Genomic DNA, 23,241 nt, shown 5'->3' with positions numbered 1-23,241 from the left:
CCTCCTGTTTCAGTCTGTTTCAGGGACCGTGTTTTCATGTCTCCTTCCTAAGACAGGCATAGTCCCTTCCCTTTTTTTTCTTTTTATCCCCAACACCTGCAAAGAGCCTGGTCCATTGGAAGCACTCCACAAACGCTCCCGTGGAGGAATGGAGAGTTAGAGCGAACTAGCGGTGAGCACTGAAGGGGGACACCTCAGCGGAGGTCTCCGGCGGAACTGAGAAGAGGCGCTGGAATGCAGAGAGCGGACACCCACCAACACGCAGCACCCAGACAGCCTGGGCTGGTGAGGGCGCAACGGCATGGCCAAACTGGAGCTTCTAACAGAAGAGTTTATTGGACAGATTAAGCAGGTGCCTCTTGGGCCCGCGTCACCTCGGATTCCTGCTGCAGCTGCGGACAGCAGTTCTGAGCCACTTTCACTCCATTTACTGTTTTCCCAGAGTCTTCAGTCTCACCCCACACCTCTCTGAGAACTGGAAAGGGGCCCACTTTGTCCACCTCCATGCAGAGCATATGGCAGTTCTGGGGAAAGTTCTCCGCCTCCGGGGCAGCCCAGGATGGGAGCCGCAGAAGAGATGCTTCTCCAAGACCATCCTCGGGTGGACAGTTTTCTCCAGGTCCTCGGAAGGGCCGGTAGGACTGCGTCCAGGTGCCCACAGCAGCGACCAGCCCAGTAATCTTCCCTCCTACTGACTTCTCCTCCTCTTTCACTCTCCCTGGCCCCTCACTTCTACTCTTTGACTTGGAAAATGAGTAGGTTTAGACAGACAGAAGAGAGCACATCTTAAGCAGAAAGAAAGGCAGAGTGGAGGCAAAAAGGGAGGGAGACTAGAAAGACAAAGGACGAGAGACATCACTGTTTGCTGTAGTTACGTGCGAGATTCAGGGTGGAGCCTGTAACCCAGATCATGGGACAAATGAATGCAGGTACCAGACCCACACTGGTTATCAAACGCTGTAAATGTGGCAGGAGGGGTGGGGAAGAGGAAGATCACAAAACAGCCTAGACACGTGTGTGTGAGGGAGCAACCCTGGCAGAGAAAGTCACCAACATGGGTCCTCTCCTGTTTCAGAATGTGAAGCTGCATCGCCAAAGCTGTTCATCGCACAGCTTGCAGCTTTCCAATCCGCTCCGCGTTGGCTTGATCAGTCCCCAATAAGAAGACCACTGTGCCACCCTCATGTACCAGGACATAAATATGTAAGCAGTTTGATATTAGCATAAATTAGCAGCGATAGCCTGGAAATGCTTCACCTAACGCCAGGAAAGGCTGATGGAATTGTGCATCTTTTTCCTGTCGCAGGAGTAGTCAAGAATCATGCATAATGTAAAAGCACAGAGTGCAGCTGGTAGCAACAGGCTGCATCACAGGAGGTTATTTCAACTTGTTTTTATGATCATGAAGGACTACCTTTAAATCAGGGCCCCAAAGTGTATACTATCCTACAGCCCCGGGGTGGTGCGGAATCGTAATACACAACAGTAAATACCCATCCCGCTCAGAGGCCCCAAAGCTGGGCTCTTTATTGATGTTCAGTCCATATTTATAGAGTCTAGGAGCGCAGCAACATAAAGCAGGTTGCCACCTGACCAGCCGTGAGGCTGGTCCGGACGCATGGACGAGCCATCCTCTGGCAGAGAGCTGCTCAGCCCAGGAAAGCCGAAGTTGTTCAGACCCGGAAGAGACGAGCCACAGCTGAGGAAACCCTGTTTCATGGTGTCAGCTCACCTCCTGGTCCTAGAGCTTCCGTGGGCTAGAGCATCTCCGAGGAAAAGTGAGGAAAATCCCAGCAGGCTCCCCCATGTAGCCTGTTGTTTATTGCCCTCCTTTTCTCAACCACTAGGGGTTTGGGGTTCTTTTTCCCCAACAGCTTTATTGGGATATAAATCACATCCCATACAACTCACACCTTTAAAGTGTATAATTGAATGTGTTTTGGTATATTATTCATTTTTTTAACTTGTGGTAAAATTTATATATAACGAAATCTGTCATTTTAATCATTTGGGGTAGAATAATTTTTATTGTGGTAAAATATACATACAATTTGCTATTTTAACCATTTTAAGGCATACAGTTCTCTGCCATTAAGTACAATTCAAATTGTTTAACCATCACCACCATCCATCTCCAGAACTTTTCATCACCCCAGACATAAACTCTCTACTCATTAAGCAGTAACTCAGCATTCTCCCCTCTTCCCCCCAGACCCTGGTAACCTTGAATCTATTTTCTGTCTCTATGAATTTGGCTGTTCTAGATATTTCATGTGAGTGGAATCATGCAATATTTGTCTTTTCGTGTCTGGCTTATTTGACATAGCATAATATCGTCAAGGTTCAGCCATGTTGTAGCATGAATTAAAATTTCATTCCTAATAACGCCATTTGCAGCACATGGATAGACCTAGAGATTATCATACTAAGTGAAGTAAATCAAACACAAATATCATATGACATCACTTATATGTGGAATCTAAAAAAATGATACAAATGAACTTATTTACAAAACAGAAACAGACTCACAGACTTTGAAAACAAACTTACGGTTACCAAAGGGAAAAGGGGGGAGGGATAAATTAGGAATGTGGAATTAACAGATACACACTACTATATATATAATAGATAAAAAACAAGGACCTACTCTATAGCAAAGGGAACTATATTCAATATCTTGTAATACCCTATAAAGGAAAAGAATCTGAAAAAGAATATATACATGTATATATGTATGTGTGTGTGTATCTGAATCACTTTGCTGTACACTAACACAACATTGTAAATCAACTATCCTTCAATTTTTTAAAATTCATTCCTCTTTATAGCTGAATAACACTCCATAATATGTATGTACCACATTTTGTTCATCTATTTATTTGTTGGTGGATACTTCAGTTATTTCCACCTTTTACCTGCTGTGAATATTGCTGCTATGAACACTGGCCTTCAAGAATCTGTGTGAGTCCCTTATCAATTCTTTTGGGTATGTACCTAAAAGTGGAATTGCTGGATCATACGTTAATTTATCTTTTTGAGGAACCACCAATCTGTTTTCATCCATAGCATCTGTACCATTTTACACTCCCACCAGCAATATATGAGGGTTCCAATAGACTTCTTATTCTCTGTTTGTTTGTTTTTAAATTATAGCCATCCTGGTAGTTGTAAAGTGGTTTCTTGTGGTTTTGATTTTCGTTTTTCTGATGACTGGTGATATTGACCATCTTTTCATGTACTTATTGGCCATTTGTATAGCTTTCTTTGGAGAAATGTGGTATTAGTTTGCTAGGACAGCCATAACCAAATGCCAAAGACAGGGTGGCTTAAACAACAGAAGTTTATTCTCTCACAGTTCTGGAGGCTGGAAGTCCAAGATCAAGGTGTCAGCAGGTTTGGTTTTTCTGAGGCCTCTCACTAAGGCTTGTAGACGGCCACCTTCTCTCACCTTCACATGGACTTTCTTATGTGCCTGTCTGTGGCCTAATCCTCTTGTAAGGACACCAGTCCTATTGCATTGGGGCTCACCCCGATGACCTCATTTAACCTTAATCACCTCTTTATAGACCCCTATCCCCAAATACTGTCACATTACGAGGAACTGGGAGTTATGCCAACATATTCATGCAGGAGAAGGGGGGACACAACTCAGCCCATAGCAGGTAACAAATGTCTCCTTAAATCCTTTGCCCATTTTTTAAAATTGGGTTGTAACCACTGAGATTCAATGTTGAATGTGTGGTTTAATTTTTATTTCAGAGGGGTGAAGGTGGGGTTAGGAAAAGAGAGAGAAAAGTGATTACTAGGTTTTTAATCTCAAAATTTTTTTCATTTGATCAGATCTAAGCACACTCACACTGTCCCAAAGGACATATGTCTCCTTCTCTCCATAGAGCTTCAACCATACTAGCACTAAAATAATGCAATACTATCCATCAGCGGTAAGCAAAAAATCACTATATTATGCCTCAGTCATATAGTATATCAGTTTTCAAATGCCTGCTAGACTGTAAATTACTTGAAGGCAAGCATTATTTTGTACTTAACTTTGATTCTGGCTCCACGTTTGTTGAGTAAGTCATAGTCCCAGGCCATAACAACATTTTTTTCATGTAATAAACACAATAACGCATGTGGTAGGTATTATTACTCCCATTCCACAGATGAGGAAATAGGGGCTCAGAGAAGTCAAGCAGCTTGCCAAAGGACACACAGTAAGCAGCAGAAGGAAAAGGTGTGCCTGGATCTAGCCAACTCTTCTTTCCACTCTACTATGATTCCTTTCTCCATAAAGGTGGAAATAAAATATAAGTGAACTGTAAGTGAGAAGCATTTATTCCAATGAGATTTCTGACTGAGCTGAGCCCATCTCCAAAAGGTAAATGTTTGCCTTTTAGAAGATATCATTGTCTGTCTTCACAAACGTTTTTCTTCCTTTCCTTACTCCCTAAATTTTTATTTTAGGCCTTGCTAAAATCAAGGAGAATCACATCTCTGGGTTAGCTTTGCCTACCAAAGGGGCTTAACAAAATAATGGGTCCTAAATAGTTGTGCAGTGTGTTAAAAAACAGTCTCCTGTCTTCGGTGGTAGAAAAACACAACTGTCTAATCAGGCCAATTTCTCCATATTGCTTCAATTTCGTACATTCACTGACAAGAATCCTCTTAGTATTGATACCATAAGCCAAACTTATTTTTTGAACTAAAGTTTTCTAATGTCAATCATAAAGGAGTATGTTTTAATTTCTTATGTACATATGAATTAAATAAATATTATATTAATAAACAAGAACTCAATTTCAATCAATATGCTTTATTCATGGTAATTGTAGTAAAGATAGAGGATTTTTTTTAAATAAAAAATGATAGGATGGAGGGCAAAAGGTTATGAGATGAAAGTTTTAATACACCAAGAAATTGAAAATAGTCAACGATTATTGTACTTTTTAAGAAGTCTCAATCTAAGACAATGATAACATTCACAAATTATCCACACTGGTTTCAGCCCTCTGCTGGTGAGATGAATTTCTTTTTTTGCAAACATCCAAGTAGGCCTGGGCTTTTCTTGGTAAAGGAATAAGAAGCTTTTGCAGACAAGTCACAGCCCTCTCCCAGGGTGCTACGGAGCTGCTTCACACAGGGAAGTGTCTGACCTCTTTATGTCCCCCATGGTGGTGACCTGAGCCATGGTGAATCCAATCAGCACTCTCATCTCCTCTGATGAGGTCTAATGGGCAGCCCTTCTCCAATGGCTCCATTAACCATCAGTCACCGAAATTGTTAGACAAAGGAGAAATCCATCTAAGGAATTTTGCAAATGTTACATGTTCTTCCCTTGCTGAGATAGTTTTCTTTTGAGGAAGGGCATACAGAACCTTGTGGTCACTTGTTTAATAGAGTTTGTTCATTCCATCTTTTTTTTCTTTAAGGGGAAAAAAATAATCGCATGTATAGAACATGTCAATGAAGTCCTTGGTTCATAAAGAAGAATCTGACCAAGGAAATCCCAGAACATCTTTTTATGTCTATATGTGTTTTTATTTTGTGCTTTGCTTTACTTTATGTTGCCAACGTGCTAGCTGCTCCATGGGGCATAATCCACTATAGCACACAGTGGGGAATGTCAGGAAGACACATTACACTCTCAGTGCCAGAAAGATCTCTTGGTAGCATGTAGCCAGCTCTGATTGATTGGGGTCATATACTCTGGACAGTTTTATAGACCAAATCACACATAATCTATCAAAATCATCTGGTTCTTAGTTTTCTATAGTTCTTCTGGTGAGGGTTCAGTAACCAGCAGGGTAAGATTAACTTCTCTGATCGAGTTGGACAATTGCTCGTAGTGCTAGATTCAAAGTCTGGCTTCATGTGTAGGCTTCTAAGAACAGGAATTCTAGAGCAATCCTAAAAACTGGTTTGGGCTGGGCAGTCAAGCAGTCCCCGTGGTTCTTATTTTCTTACCCTAGTTTCAACCAGTGGTGTGCTGATAAATGTTCAACAGCTCTCAAAAAAACATGCAGATATATGTACAAAAATCTACTGCCTTTTAAAAATGTATCTGTTTTAAAAGATGTGTAACACACAATGTACAAATGATAAAGTATACAGTATTCTTCATCGTAAATTCCATCTAGTCGACTGATTCTCAGAACGCTTTCCTTGATCTTTTTCCAAACTCTCGTATCTCTAGTCAACCCACGCTTGCAGCTGATAAATGATGTAATTTTGACAAGAATGTTGGTTGATATTTTTGTTTCCATTAACAAGTAAGGTGAAACAATGAAGATGTCGAAGGTTCACCTGATCGTCAACAACACGATCAGCTTCTTTGCTGAATCAGATCATTTTCTCATGCTGGAAGAATAATAGTTCCTCAAATTTTTGAGCTATTCACAATGTAACGGTCACGGATGTGACAGTCTTAAAGTTTACTCTGCATTATTAATATTTTCCCCATCTCATCCTAAGTCTAGACAGTCATTAAACCAATAAATCAAGCCCTACCTTGTAGCAGTTGTCAACTTCCATGGCAGATTTCAAGCTATGAAAGTGACATTGAACGTGGATTTGGGGAGAGAAGCACAGTAGCACACGATCATATGCTATTTGTATCACATAAACACAATAGATGTCAATAACCTCAAACGTTAGGTAGTAAAATAAGTTGGAAGTGATGAGTTTTTCTTAATACAATTGATTTAATGATAAATATATATAATTTAATTTTTAATAATGGCTCTGTTTAACAACTGATTCTTGGGACTTCCCTGGTGGTGCCGTAGTTAGGGCTCCGCACTCCCACTGCAGGGGCACGGGTTCGATCCCTGGTTGGGGAACTAAGATCCCACATGCCGCAGAGCCCAGCCGAAAAAAAAAAAAAATGGTTCTCAAAATTTCTGAATTTAACAATCAGCTCCTGCAAGCTGGTAGCAGCCAGATCCCTCACACCACTGTACCCAACCCTCAAGAGATTAGGTTGTAATACCAACATTGGGAATGCTTTAAACTACAGGTAACAGTATCTGGCTAAGTGTGGAGCATGTAGCTCCATGAGGGTAAGGATCTTTGTTCACTGATGTCTTTAAAGTACTTTAAAGTGCTGAGCATATTATCGATGCTCAACAGACATTACTGAGTTAAATGTATTGAAATAACAGAAGCATTTAGTTATCACACATAGTGAGAAGTCTAGATACAGGTGGTTCCAGAGCTGATTCATCCAGGGCACTGGGTCAACCACTCTGTGAGGTTCTGGTCTTTTCCTTATGGCTGGCAAGGTGGCTGCTACAGCCCATCAGACTCTCACAACACAATGTTGAAGGAAGGAAGCAGCCCCAACCAGGCCATGAGAGACATCTCCTCCAGTGCTTTCCTGTTTTCTCAAGTAGATAGAACACGATCTGCAGCAAGGAGGCTGGGAATGCCAGCAACCCTCTTTTTAGACTCTGTGATGGGCGGTGGATAAAGAAAATTAAGGTCAGGTATCGTTATGACAGCCAAATAATTTCCTTGGTTTCCTGCCAGACCAATTCAATGCAAGGAATCAAGCAGTACAAATATTTACTTTGGTTCAGGTATCTTGTGAATAAGGTATAATCATTGCTCTGGAATTTTCTGTCTTAATTGAGTTCCTTGAAGTATTGTTTTAAAGTAAAATCTATGATGATTCTTCCTTTTGAAGGACATTTAGGAAGACTAAGTTTTATGTACAATTTGACTAAACAAGGTCTGTATCAGATTATCGCAAGTCAGATTCCTGGTATAATAAACACAACTACAAAGAAAAAAAAAAAAAAACTCCCTTGTAAAAAGTCACTAGTCCATAGAACATTCCAACAAAACACAATAAATACAATAAAATTCCACAGGGAATTTAGACAGTTCTTTGGAGCATACTTCCCTGGGTTTTGATCCACATTAGTATTATTAACAAAGAGAACAACTGAAAACCATTCACACACGAAATGTTTGTATTCAAGCAACCCTCAAATATTTTAAGGAGTCTCCTTCCACCTAATTTTCAGAGTCCAAGGAAACAGAGGCAGCTGACTTGGGGCTCCCAAGGCTGTCGGGACAGATTCTGGTCACTGAAGAAGATTCTTTCCCATCTGTCACTGTCCAGACACATCTGTGGCAGAGAGAGTCCCTCAGTTCAGGGAAAGGCAGCAAATAAATGTCAGAAATAATAGCGTCTGGGGTTGACTCTTTTCAGACTCAGAAAAGAATCACAGGACTTAGAACTGCAGCAGACTCTAGAGAGAATGTTTTTCACTTACATCTGAAACTGTGTTCTCCAAGGTCAGTTTATTCTGGGAAATGGTTTTATACAGAAGAAAAGTGGGGTTTTTTAACTGAGACTTTTCAGGGGACTTGTGTGCTGTAAATCTCAAAACAAAACAACCATAATACCTAGATTTTCCAAACATGATGTAAGCATGGAACAATCTCCCTTTGTTTTGAAATGAGCATGTTTTTAAATTTTTTAAATTTAATTATGGTAAAATATATATAACATAACATTTACCGTTTTAACCATTTCAAGTGTACAGTTCAGTAAAGTATATTCACATTTTATGCAACCGACTTCCAGGACTTTTCCATCTCGCAAAACTGAAACTTTATATCCATTAAACAGCAACTCCCTACTTTCCCTCAACACCTGATAACCATCATTCTGCTTTGTTTCTATGAATTTGATTTTTCTAGGTACCTCATGTAAGTGAAATAATACAGTATTTGTCCTTTTGTGTCTGGCTTACTTCACTTAGGATAATGTCCTCAAGGTTCATCCATGTTGTAGCATGTGTCAGAATTTACTTCCTTTTTAAGCCTGAATAATATTCTCTTGTATGCATATACCACATTTTGTTTATCCATTCATCCATTGATGGACATCTGGTTTGTTGCCACCTCTTGCCTATTATGAATCATGCTACTAAGAACCAAGGTGTGCAAATACCCAAGAACCTGCTTTAAATTCTTTTGGATATATATCCAGAAGTGGAAATTCTGGATGTCGAAGTTCTATTTTTAATTTTCTAAGGAGTTGTCATACAGTTTTCCATAGCAGCTTTGCCATTTGACTTTCCATCAGCAATGCTCAAGGGTGGAACCCCTTTTTCAAAGAACTCTTAACATGGAACAAAGTTGGGAAACACCTGTCTCATCCAAAGCCATCATTTTGCAAATGAAGAAATGGAAACACAAGAGGTAAAGGCTTTATGCAATAGGACACAACTCTTTGATAGTGAGTCAGCCAGAGGCTCAGCCAGGAACATGGAGCACTCAGATGAAATTATGGAGAGAGTTTAATGTAGGAATTATTTACAGAGTTATGGGCATCCTTGAGGGACCAGCAATGAATAGGAAGACACCCAGGAGGAACAGTGAGAAGCAGTTCCCACCCCTCACCCACAGAGGAAGAGGGAGGAAATGATGTAACTGAGCCCAGGGAGACCTGCCATCATGAGGTACGGCAGTCACCTCCAGAGTCACGGCACTGACAGACAGGGAGAGAAATACCCCAGCCACTCTCTCCTCCAGCCCATCATCTCCAGCCAGTTCCTCCACTGGCCAAACCTAAGCAGAAGCCAGATGGCAGGAGGACTGAATAGGTAGGGTCAGTCCTCAGGGCCAGGAGGGGAGCAGAGAAGAATAAGGAAGAAAAAGGGTGAAAGAAGGGAGGATGGGTATTGGGTAGAAAATCCACAGTGTCTGACACAGAGGGCATCACAGGTGATTTTTTTATTGTAGAAAATTGAAAGATTGGAATGTTCAGGCTGTTATAAAAAATGAAGAAAAAAAAAACAACAACCAATAATCTCATTCCCCACAGATATCTAAGCTAACATTTTTGTCTCTAGTGTCTAGTGTACGGCAAGGTACTTGAGGTTTTAGGTTGGGTTTGTTTTCAGGGCTGTGCAGTGGCAGCTCCAGAACCTCTCCCCAGGAGGGGCCACGTGGCTAAAGGGGGGCTAGGAATGAACCTCGATGCCATGCTTGCACCAAGCACGCTGGTTTTAATCAGATTGTATGTTTATTTGGGGGCCGTTCTGGGGCAGCTGATAGCACTATCTTTTTTCTACTATTCTGAAGACATTTCTAATACTTCTAGCATCTGCAGAGATGCTGTTTTTACTTAGATGGCATGTTTATTTTGGGTAGGTCTCAGGAGGAAGATTATGACATACGTGGTAGGCAAAACTCCCCTACTCAAGCCTCCTCTTGACAATGCTGTCGAAGAGCTAATATGGGGCTTCCTGGGGAAGACAGGGAATATATTTACATGTGGAAGGAAGATGAATTGTTGTGGCCAAAGGGCAGCCTCTGCCAGATGGTGTTTTCCAAACACTGCCACCACAAAGTGTTCTATCGCAAGCGTTCTTCGTACAATGTTTCCTCCCATGGTGGGTGGGTCAGTCCCCTCCCCTTTGACCACCTTTACCAATATAGTAAGTGCACCTTGTGACTTCCAAGCCTTGACAACGCCATACATTCCTGCCTTGAGAGGCTGGTGCTTGGAACCCAGGCACCGTGCTGTGAGGAAGCCCAAACTAGACCCTGCGGAGAGATGCTATGAAAAGGACAAGTATAGGTGTCTGTCTTAATAACTTAGCTGAGATCCTACCTGACGGCCAGCACCAACCACCAAACATGTTACTGAAGATGCTGCCACATGATCCTAGCCCCTGGCCTTGGGTTACCTTATCCATAGCCTCCAACCTTCCCAGCTGAGCATCTAGGCATCATGGAGCAAAGACAAGCCATCCCTGTTTTTCCTGTCCAAATTCCTGATCCACAGAATCTGTGAACACTATAGAATGGTTATTTTACACCACTGAGTTTTGTGGTTTGTTACAAGGCCATAGAAACTGGAACAAATAAGATTGAAAACTACGTATTTTATTCTCTGGATTTTTCCTTGCCCACTCCAGGGAAGCCTTTGTGTTCCCTTTCCATAGAAGTAGACTTTTCTGGAACCCTATCACTCTTCTGCAGATTAGATCCTGAGTATGGAAAGGAAGGAAAATGAGTGTCTGGAGCGGGGGGGAGGGGCGGTTTTGTAGAAGGAATGAAAAAAAAAATAAGGGTGAGTCCCCTAAACTAGAAAACTAGAGCAGGGACAAAGGCTGGAACTTACAGCCCAGCACCACCAAGTCCCCCATAATGACCACGGAAGGTGGCCAGACCTCGGGGGGAAGTCTGATGTCGTGCACGGAGAGACCGGGCCCCAGGCACAGGGCACAGCCTTGGCAAGATCTCTCAAGTGGTACAGAAGTAGCAGAAGGAGAAGTGGGCTTCTCAGGGGTAGCCAGGGCGGACCCAAGATCAGCTCCCAGAATAACTATCTCTGCATACGACACCCCCCCAGGACGTTGCTGTATAATGAAGTTACCCCAAAATGACTGAATGAGTTTTTTGCCTACCAGATAACATGGTGGCTTGAAGTTTAATTTGATACAAAGAAAATGTTTTATGACAGACTGTCAATCCCTCCTATATGAAATTCATAGAAATTAGACATTAAAAAGTAAACAAGTAAACACATAGTCATGATGGAAAAGAAAGGAAACTCCAGATCAACCAGAAACTGTGAAGAAAGTAGGCAAGAATAGATTAAAGAGGAAAAAGGGGGCTTCCCTGGTGGCGCAGTGGTTGAGAATCTGCCTGCCAATGCAGGGGACACGGGTTCGAGCCCTGGTCTGGGAAGATCCCACATGCCGCGGAGCAGCTGCGCCCGTGAGCCACAATTACTGAGCCTGTGCGTCTGGAGCCTGTGCCCCGCAACAAGAGAGGCCGCGACAGTGAGAGGCCCGCGCACCACGATGAACAGCGGCCCCCCCTTGCTGCAACTAGAGAAAGCCCTCGCACAGAAGCGAAGACCCAACACAGCCATAAATAAATAAATAAATACTTAAAAAAAAAAAAAAGTTAAGGATGTACCTCACATATCTTAAAAAAAAAAAAAAAGAGGAAAAAGTACAGCCCAGGATGAAGGCGGAAGAGTTCTGCTGAAAGCCCAAAGGGTCCCCCAGACGGAGAGGGTGTGGAATCCAGCAGAAGGAAGAAGCAGCTCAGAGCCACCAAGATTTGAAGAGCAGGCAGGTCAGCCCTGAGCATCGCACCTCTTCCCTGGGCGGGGCAGCGGGCAGCAATGGTGGGGTCCTCCCCCCACAAGGCGGTGGGCACAGGAACTCTGGGAGCAAGAGGTGTGTAGTGTCCGGTGTGTCTTAAAGACCATCTTACCCTGACGTATCACAGAAGCCTCTGCCCCGCTCACTAAAAACAGCGCGTACAAGCCCAGTGGCGGTCCTCACACCCCTTCAGCCAATCTGCATAAATTGTTACAGATTTTGTAACAGGGGATCTTAATATTAAGACACATAATCCAGAATCAAATATTTGGGGAGAACCAACATCATAGGATAGAGGCGGGGGAAATGAATAGAAAAAGGAGAACTAAAGAAGCAGACTGAATAGTGCCATCACTGAAGTTTGTTTGTTTGTTTGTTTTAGACAACTATATCAAGGTTGAAGGAAATAGTGCAGATGAAAGAATACAGAAAGAACCAATAAAAGCTACTAGGCATTAAAATTATAGTTACTGGAGTTGAAAACTTAATATGATGGGTAAAAAAAAAAAAAACAGAATGGGCACAGCTGAGGAGCAAATCAATCGGAAAATGGAGCCACAGAATTTGCTCAAAAGGCAAGATTAAGAGGGTTGTTGAATAAATCTAGCTCCAGCATCCATATAATAGGAATTACAAGAGCCTAGAGAAAATAAAATTAAAGAAATAATTGATTAGAAATTTAGAGAACTGAAGCAAGACATGAGGTCTCTGAAAAAAACTCATTACCCAGCAGGATAAATTTTTAATTAATCAGACACAGCTGAGACTAGAGAACAGTTCATTGTATCCACATAGCTTAACTATTGGGACCAAGAACTAAGACCACCTGTTCCAGCATGACTTATTTGTTCCAGGAAATCCTTGCCCAGAAAGATAAGGCTGTAAATCAACAAATAATTGCTGTTTACCTCAGGAAGTTCCTGAAAACCAAATTGTCTGGGCAAATGGCTTGTACATTTGGGCAAACAGTTTTTCCTCTCTGGATAATAGTGTCTACACCTGAGCAAACAGCTCATTTATCAAACAATTTACATATCAATTCTTGCTTTGAGCTTCACTGTGTCCACCAAACCTAAACTAATAGTTAGGAGCTTTGCCCAGTCCCAATCAGTTCCCCGCCTTGAAAGTCCTGCCCTAAATCCCTAAATCACATGAACTCTGACCCCCCAAATGCTGTAAATAACTCCCCCTGACTGTCTCCTTCCAAGACATTGCTCAGATCCTCTCAAGGTGATGGTCTCTTACTGCAGTAGGTTTAATAACCATCTTTGCTTTATCAAAAAGTTACTTTCAATAGACAATTTGTGGGAGTTGGCAGTTGAAAATCCATGGAGAAACTTCATTAAAATAAAAGAGAACCCTAAAAACCTTCTAGAGAGGAATAAACTAGTTATCTGTAAGGAAAAAGAATCTGGTTTTTCTGGCAACAACAGTGGATACAGGGAGACATTGGAAGAATTCTCTTCAATTTCTAAAGGAAAATAATTTGGAACCTAAAATTCTGTATCCAGATTCTATATCCTTTAAAACTGAGATCAGCAAACTATGGCCAGTGGACCAGACACCTGTTTTTATAAATAAACTTTTATTGGAACATGGCCATACCTATTCATTTATGTGTTGTCTTTATATATATAGTCTAGGGCTGCTTTTGCACTAAATGGCAGAGTTGAGTAGTTGTAACAGACCTTATGGCCTGCAAACCTAAAATACTTATTTGGACCATTAAAAAAAGGTTCCTGACAACTTCTTTAACATAAAGACATTTACAGATATAAGATCTCAAATTTTGCTACCCAATGACCTTCCTCGGAAGAATCACTATGAAAATTATGGGGGTGGGGAGAAGGGAGGAAGAGGTGAAATTTATAAAGGAACAAGTCACAAACACAGAAGTAAAATTTATTGTTACATTTTTAAAAGTATTAAAAAACCGGGAATTCCCTGGCGGTCCAGTGGTTAGGACTCCGAGCTTCCACTGCAGGGGGCACGGGTTCGATCCCTGGTCAGGGAACTAAGAACCCGCGTGCTGTGCAGCATGGCAAAAAAAAAAAAAAAAAAAGTATTAAATAATTAAGTTTTAAATAAAACGTCCCATACAGCGTGAAGTTCCATGGAGGCAGGTGACATTGCAAGTAGGGGGACTAAAAAGGACAAAAAAGTTCTTATCTTTTTGGTGGGAGGGAGGAGGGTAGAGGATAAATATAATTCCAAAGTTTATTAATTCTTCATTATTTCTAGATAATTATTCATTCTAGACAATGTTAAATACTTATGGGTAAGTAGTAGAAGATTGGATGTAAGATGTATACATTTCCAAAAGGAAAAATGAAAAAAAAAAATGCTGATTAGCTCAGTAAAAGGCAACTAGACAGCATAGTAAGAGAAACACAAGTTAAGACAGCAGGAATAAACCCAAACATATCAGTGAAATCAGTAAGTATTGATTACACTGGTGCTCTTAGTTCAATTTCCTATTTATTACATGCATAATTTGTGGCTGGCATTATTATAGACACTAGATAGACAAATAACAGCTCTCATGAAGCTTATGTTCCACTAAAGAAACAGACGGTAAACCAATACGTATGTAATATAATCTCAGATATAAGTGCTATTTTAAAAAGGAAATAAATCACAGTAAAGGGCTGGAGAGTGATTTAAGTTGGTCACCTTGGAGGCTACTGCATCAGTCCAGGCAATATGTGATGGGGGCTCAATTAGGGTGGTATTTGTAGAAGCAATGGCAGGTGATAGAATGGGGGCAGGGGTGGCTAAAGAGAAAGATGAGAGGATTTGCTGATGGAATCTATAAGAAGTGGGGGAGGAGTCAGGGTATATTACAAGGAACATTCAGTTTTGTGTTAAAACACATTCAGACAAGCATATAATCAACTATATTTAGTTTACAATAGAAATGCTGCAAACGCCAAGGGGATCTCACCCACGCCCCTTTTCAGCTGGTGCGTCCACCCCACTGCTGTGAGTGTTGGTTCTCAGGCTGCCTCCCTTCCCTGGGGAACTGCTGATGGCAGCTGCCTCACCTGGGTGGTTATCCAACCAAAAAACCCTCCAGGTGCCAAACAAAAGAGACTTCTCCAAAGATCAGATGCCACACACACATGCATACGTACACACACACACACACACATGCACACCATAGGGCCCCCTGGCTTTCCTGCATTGTACACATTTCTGTTAACTGTTCTCTTGTAAGAAAGTAAGAATTTTGAGCCTTGTTGGGGCATTCTGAATTTCGATAGGGAGTGGAAAGTCACGGTGAGAATAAAACATTTCCTATCTATGATGCCTCTAATATCCCAGACCATGGTCAAAGGATGTATTGGGCTTGAAGGAGAGTTCTCAGGAAAGCAAAGCAGAGAGCTTTGTGAGAAATATTGGATGCAAAAAATGGCTTTTTTCCTTATTTTTAAATGTAAGCAATTCCTTTCAGCTGCTCTCAATACCCGTGACTAGGATATTTTAGCAGCTAGAAAGAAAAACATCCAAATAGTGAAAGCTGCAAGTGCTGTGATTTTTTTTTTAATGTAACTGGATTTTTTCTGGATTTTCAACATGTTTCTGACAAAATTCACAACTGAAGTTTTACGTGATTTCTTGCAGATCGAGGCAGTTACAAAATTTCATGAAATCATACTATGAAATTTTTATTCCAACTATAGTCACTCCTCATACTAGTTTATATTTAGTTTTCTTTAAAATTCTCTAGTTCCTATTAAAAGAAATAAAAATGAAATTGATGCTGCACCCTATCTCATTTTAGCAATAGATTATATTCAACTATCAGATTCCCTTCCTATTGCTGCTGTAACAAATTTCCACAAATTTAGTGGCTTAAAGCAAGGCCAATTTGGGGGCTTCCCTGGTGGCTCAGTGGTTAAGAATCCACCTGCCAATGCAGGGGACACAGGTTCGAGCCCTGGTTGGGGAAGATCCCACATGCCGCGGAGCAACTAAGCCCGTGTGCCGCAACTACTGAGCCTGCCCTCTAGAGCCCGTGAGCCACAACTACTGAGCCCATGTGCCACAACTACTGAAGCCTGCAAGCCTAGAGCCTGTGCTCCGCAACAAAAGAAGCCACCACAATAAGAAGTCTGCACACCGCAACGAAGAGTAGCCCCTGCTCGCCGCAACTAAAGAAAGCCCGCGCAGCAACAAACACCCAACTCAGCCAAAAATAAATAAATTAAAATTAATTAATTAATTAAAAAAAAAAAACAAGGCCAATTTATCCTCTTACAGTTCTAGAAGTCAGAAGTTCAAAACGGGTCTCACAGCGTTAAAATCTAGGTATCAGCAGAGATGAGGTCCTTCTTGAGGCTCTAAGAGAGAATCTGTTTCCTTGCCTTTTCCAGCTTCTAAAGACTGTCCATATCCCTTGACTCGTGGCCCAATCCTTTATCTTCAAAGCCAGCATCATTCGGTAAAGTCCTTCTCATGCTGCCGTCTCTCTGGTTCTCTCTTCTGCCTCCTTACTCCACTTATCATGAGCTTTGTGATTACACCGGGCCCACCTGGGTAATCCAGGATCATCTCCCCTACTCAGAGTCAACTGATTACAAATTTAACTTCTGAAACCTTAATTCCCCTTTACCATGTAACCTAGCATATGCACAGGTTCTGGAGATTAAGAGTGGCCATCTGTGGGTAGCCGTTATTCTGACAATCCAACTACTAAGAAACAACCCAAACAAAATGGAGTTTATGTTTAACAATTATTTATCAAACTCTGTAATATATTGTTGCTTTGATCAATTGTGTTCTAATTTAAATTATAACTAAATACAGAATAAACTTCTCATCAGTAAGAGCCTGATAGAGGAAACAAGATTTTCAATCAGTAGGCATAATTGTATTGCAAACATGTATAATAGGGTGAGCAATAAAGACTCTCAAGCATAAAATTGTATTATTTTAGGATAAAATTTGGTGGGAGAGTGAAATAGAAATGCAAATCAAGGAGAAAGAGGAAATACAGGTGTTCCCAGTGTTTCAGAACAGTTTGTGTATGTGTTTGTAAAGGATGATGGTGTATATCAAATCATGATGACATTTAGGTTCCATTGGATATAGTTAAAAGTGTAATTAATAGGTTTCCTTTAAAATGTTGATACTGTTGAACCTCGAAAACTAATGTTAATAATGTATATGTGTCAATCCCAGTCTCCCAGTTCTTCTACCTAATGCACTGTGGTAACCTAAATGGGAGGGAAGTCCAAAAGGGAGGGGATCTCTGTATGTGTATGGCCGATCCATTTTGTTGTGCAGTGGAGGCTAACACAACATTGTAAAGCAGCCATACTCCAATACAAATTAAAAATAATAATACTAATAATGTTAAACAAAAGTTATCTTCTTTTGCAAGTTTGAGCCATCTTTAGGATGTGTGATGCCACAGTCAAGGTTTTATCAGCATTTTTTTCTGAAAACTCCCCAGTGCAGCTTTCAAATGGGATGTAGACGAGACATCTCTTATTTTCTAAAAGGCTGTATCAAGGAAAGCAGATGGTAGCTGAACGAGTCCTTCCCTTCTCAACCCGATGTTTTATTTTACTAGCTGGTTTCCTGGAAGGGTGTTAACTAATCGCAAGAGAATTAGACCCAGGACAATTAAGCTTGAGAAAGAAGAGTAACCACAAGTAGAACTGATTCTTTTGCCATCAGGTACAAATGCTATTTCCGTGTGCTAATATGACTGATTGTCCTGCCACCCACCGGGATCGAGGCAGCCGAGTTAGAAGTCCCTGAGCCTGCAGAGAATTCTGCCATCCTGAGTGCTGTCCTCTCCTGCTCTTGGCTAGTGTCTCTGCCTCCTGGCCCTGGATTCACAGATGTCCTCAACCCACAGATTCAGTCCCATACCCCCGTGTCCCCCAACCCAACCCCACCATCAAGCGAGACTGGATTCACCACCCTGTGCTATGGACTGAAAGTGTCCCCCCAAATTCATCTGTTGAAGCCAAAATTCCCAAAGTGATGGTATTTGGAGGTGGAGCCTTCGGGGGTGCCCCTCATGATGGGATTAATGTCCTTATAAAGGAGATGAACAGACAACAGACCCAATCTCTCTCCCTCTCTCTCTCTCTGCTATGTGAAGATACAGCAACAAGACAGCCATCTGTGAATGAGGAAGAGAATTCTTACCAGAACCTGATATGCTGGCCCCCTGAACTTGGACTTCCAGCCTCCAGAACTGTGAGAAATAAATTTCTGTTGTGTAAGCCCCCCAGTCTGTTGTATTTTTGTTACAACAGCCCACATTTACTAAGGCACCTCTAGCCTTATATTCATAGTCTATCGCTGCTGTAACAAATTACTGCAAATTTAGCGGCTTAAAACAATATAAATGTATTCGCTCCAGGAATTCTGGGTGGGCTCAGCTATTTCTCTGCTCTGGGTCGAAGCAGGCCGAAACCGACGTGCTGGCCTGCCTGAGGGCTCTCTCATCTGGCTGCCCCAGGGGAGAATCTGCTTTTAGGCTCATTGAGGCTGTTGGCAGCATTCAGGTCCGTGCAGCTATAGGACTGAGGTCTCTTTCCAGAAACCTCTCTCGTCTGCCTAAGGCCACCTGCATTCCTCGTCACGTTTCCCCCTCCGTCTTCAACCCAGCAATGACACATGGAGTTCTGCTCACACATGGAGTTTCTCTGACCTCTCCTGATGCCCTTTCTCTTGGACTCCAGCTAGAGAAAGTGCTTTCAGGGGTCATGTGACCACATTGGTTTCCCCCACGCCTATCCCCTTTGATGCAGGATGTCAACTAGAAATCTTTATTACATCTTCATGGCTCTTTTTGCCATATAATGTAACTTCACAGGCTCCAGGAATTAGGGTGTGGACATCTTTGGGGAGACCACTGTCTACCACCAAACCCCGAGATTCTTTTTGCTGCCGAGCAGATCCAGAGCAAGCCCTCTGCATACAAGAAAGCCTTCCTGTGCGGGACCAAGCCTTGCAATTCACCTCCTGCCTTGAGTCCTTAATCTGACCCATCGTCCTGCCAAGGGCTCATGTCTCCTCCCTACAACGTGAACACCCATTAGAGAAGCTGGTTCTTCTCCCTCCTCCCAAGGAGCTCGCCTATAGGCTAGTGTTGTGCTACAGCTGAACAGCACTCCAGGAACTGACTGCCACCCCCTAAAATCTTCCATCCTGGTCAACTGGCCTCTGCCATGCCCTGCCCCCAGGATCTGGTACCAACAATTGCCAGAATCATACCTCAGCCTCCATTCCCTCCCCACTACAGCCACAGCTGGTGGCAGGAGAACAGGAACAATTATGGGTAACAAAGTTTCAGGTCACCTATGTAAGGCATAAATCAGGACCAGTTAGTTTTTCTGTTGGAAATCCAGTCCAATATTTTTCATGAAATCACATTTCGTAATTTGTAGATGTAGGTGATATGTTCCCCTAAATCTTGCCTGTTTTGCAACATTTGTTCCCCCAAAAGAAATACGTTCTAGCTCTCTTTTCTCTAAGCCCAGGTAACATAAACACACCAAGAATTCCTGTAATAAAGATTTAATGTTTCCCCACCTCCTCATCATTTCTACTTTGCTTTCTACTGCTACTCAATGCATTTCCCTGAGGAAACTTCTTACTTCTTATTGGTAACTTCTTACCCAATTCACAAACAGAATCTTGACACCAAGAACAGGTGCAAAATCTGTCGTAAGAAAAAGGGAGAGAAAGAGCAAAGAAATCTGCCCACAACGGGAAACTGGTGTGCTTCTCGACACCACCTAGCACCTGGTGGATGGATAACAGAACTATCTCCCCTACTTGGTCGCCATCTGCCCAAGACATGAGTGTTTCCATACACACAGTCCACCCTGAACTTGTACACACACACAATGTGAGGTGATGTGTAAGTATTGATTCTATGGTCGCTTTGTTTTTGTTTACTTCATGTAAGTATCATGTTCATACACGAATCAGAATCCACAAACGCAGGTGCAAGAAACACCCCATCTTGATATCAATCAGCCTGATTTCTAATTCCAATGCCAACAACGCAAGGCTGGTAGAAAATGTAACATCAACCACTTTCAGAGTTTCCAGACGGTTCCCTGGAGCTATCAAAATGTTATAGAGGTTTGTCATGCTTCCCTGACCAGCCCTCTGCGCAAGCTTCGGGTGGTTCACACAGGTTATGGCTGAGACATCCTCGTCTCCCTGCAATGCCGGGCAGGTCCATGGGGCTCTGCTGCTGCCGTCCACATGTGGGATTCCACCTGCCCACGTGAGCTGTGTAGCCGCCGTCACTTCCCCCTTGGGTCCTCCAGTGCCTCCAGGTACTTCCAGGGAAGCTATAACCAGGACCCCCTCCTCAAAGCCCCCCAGGCTCCCCGCTCTTCTTACCAAACTCTTACTAATCCATGGTGTGAAGTGTCTCAGATGGACCGGGGGACCTTCCACCATACCTCTCCCTCCTGATTCTCCATAGTATCAGATCTCCAAGCAGAACCCTCTTATTGGAGGTTCCCCCCAGGGATGGACAGCCTTATCTCCTCAATGAGTTTACATTTTGGAAACAAATCAGTCAACAAGCCTGCTCTAGACAGGGAACATCAGCGTCTACTGCCTGTTGGAATAAGGGGGATAAAGGGAAAAAACTGGGCTGAAAAACCATAATTATCTCAAAATGCCGTTTAGCCAATAGTAATGAAAACACTGTCTTTGTCACCCAAACCACAGTTTGCGCTCACCTCCAACAGAGAGTTCCTGAAGTCTAGTTGAGCCCCCGCCAGCTGCAGTGATTCAAGTTTGTCATCGAGTCCTGAGCTAGGAGGGCGGATCAAAGCCGTAGCCGCCAGGATTACTCTTTCCCTTTGGAGGTCAAACAGCATCTCTTCCCTTCGTGAAAAGTCTACACGTTACTTTAGCATTAGTGTCCAAGAATTTAAATGAGAAATTATTTAGGAATGTATGGGTGTTTTCAGCTGGTTGCTGCAACTTTGCTTTCCCAACTTTCTCCACCAGGATGAATTACTCTTTCCTTTATTCCCACACAGTGCGAAATTTGTAGGTATTTTTGGCACTTACTTTATTCTGCCTTCTCTCTGTGGAAATAAATGAAGACCACCCAAATGGGAAGAGGCAAAGACTGTTTATTCAGCACTTGCTGTGGCAAGGAGTCAGCCAGCGTCGCTTGTGTTTGGCAGAGACTCAAGGGCAGGCAGGGCAGGGGGAGAGCTTCATAGACGAGAAAAGGGAAGGCTCCACCTGGGCCCTGATTGGAGGCTACTGGCCTGCGGAAGCTGGGGGCGGGCCACCTAGAAACAGGGCCTCTATGTGATTGGTTAGGTTAATATCTGGCTTTCTCTGATTGGTGGGAAGGTGGAAGCAGAGACAAAAAAATTAGGGAAACTGTCAGATATTAATCAAGCCCTGGCCATTTGGGGCTGATCACTATAAGGGTTACTGTTTGGCTTCCTGGACTGGTTGCTAGGGATAGCGGTCTTACTTCCTACAAGTCTAACTTACAGGTAGCAGCTGGCTTTCTGAGCCAGTTACTGTAGATAGTGGACTGGTTTCCCGGACTGGTTGCTGCAGATTTGGGGTCAGAATGTTATTTTTATAAATTTTACGCCATAGGTCTGGCCATTGTCCCTTTGTATATTGTGTCTCAGCTATTAGAGCTGGCTATTTCTATTCATGATGATAAGCTCCTTGAGGACAGAGATGAAGTCTTTGTATTTCCATGCACAGGGTCTATGACACACATATTTTGAAAATAAAATTGAATCCATACCTCTTTGTGGAAGTAAACTGAATACATTTCATTTTCCCAAGTACAGTCATTGGGTTTACTTTTCCCTTTAGCATGAAATTCTAAATAGACAGTATTGCACTAATTTCCATTTAAAGCAAGTCTCCCCCCACATGCTAAGTCTCCAAACTCCACTTATGACCAATCTGCCCTCAATTACAGCTCTATCCTTTCATCATCTTCCTATGTCTTCCCTGGGCTGGATTCTGTCTAAATTAAGGCAACAGGCCCTGAGATGTTGGGTGTGTCCATCAGCATTTTATTGTTATTAGGAAATCGAAGTGTGTCTACCTTTCCCACATTGGCTTAAAAACGAGATGCATTTGTATTGAACCAACACTTTCCAGGTATAATTTTTTTCTGGAACATATTTTCATTAAACTACACATTTTCATGTTTCAGTTTTGATTGCCTATGTGGGACTTACGTACCCTCTCTGAGCAAAGTGAGATAGGATGGTTTCAGGGACAGAAGAGGTGTTTCAGAGATTTTTAACATTTTTTCTCTTTATTTTTCCACATAGATATCCACGCCAGAAACCTGGGAGGAATCCTAGTCTCTCTCCCCTCCCTCATTACCCACATCCAGGCATCAAATTCTGCCATTTTTACCTAAATATTTCAAACAGTTCCCTTCTCTTTCTTCCCACTGCCACTGCCTTAGCATGGCAGGCAGCCCTCAGCCTCATCCTAGACGGCTGTAAATGCATCCTGGCTGGGCCCCTGACTCCAATCTACTTGCCACACTGGCAAAGAGGATTCTTCTACAATGAAAATCTAGGCACATCACTACTCTGCCTATAGCCTATAGTGGTTCCCCACCGCCTGCCAAATAAACCAAAATTTTGGCCATGGTCTTGGTGATTGGCACCCAATGACCCTTCTTTGGTCTCTTCACATCCCCAGAAGCACCCAACTTCAGCCACATGGGACTGAGTGCTGTTCTCTGAAAGGACACAGATTCTCTTGCTCACTTGCCTTTGTACATCACTTCTATTCTACTTCATAATTCAGATTAATGACTAGTCTTCCTGACCCCCCTTTCCCCAACACTGAGTTCTATGTGTTTTTTAGTTCCTAGTGCTTTGCAAAGTCCCTAAGGCAGAAGAGGCAGTCACTATAGGTATTTCTTTGATATATAAATAATAAATGAATCCGTAATTCACTATCATCTTATCACCTAAAGCAGGAACTCATCAGACATCTTTCCTCCGACTCCCCTAACTTTCCGATCCCCATCCAATCGCACCTTGAAAATTATGCCTGTCCTCGAAAGATCTGCCCTGATTTGTAGCATTTTCCAATTTCTATA

This window comes from Balaenoptera borealis (genome assembly GCF_965194805.1).
Source record: "Balaenoptera borealis genome assembly, chromosome: 18".
NCBI lineage: Eukaryota > Metazoa > Chordata > Mammalia > Artiodactyla > Balaenopteridae > Balaenoptera > Balaenoptera borealis.
This window is presented reverse-complemented; position numbering follows the sequence as displayed.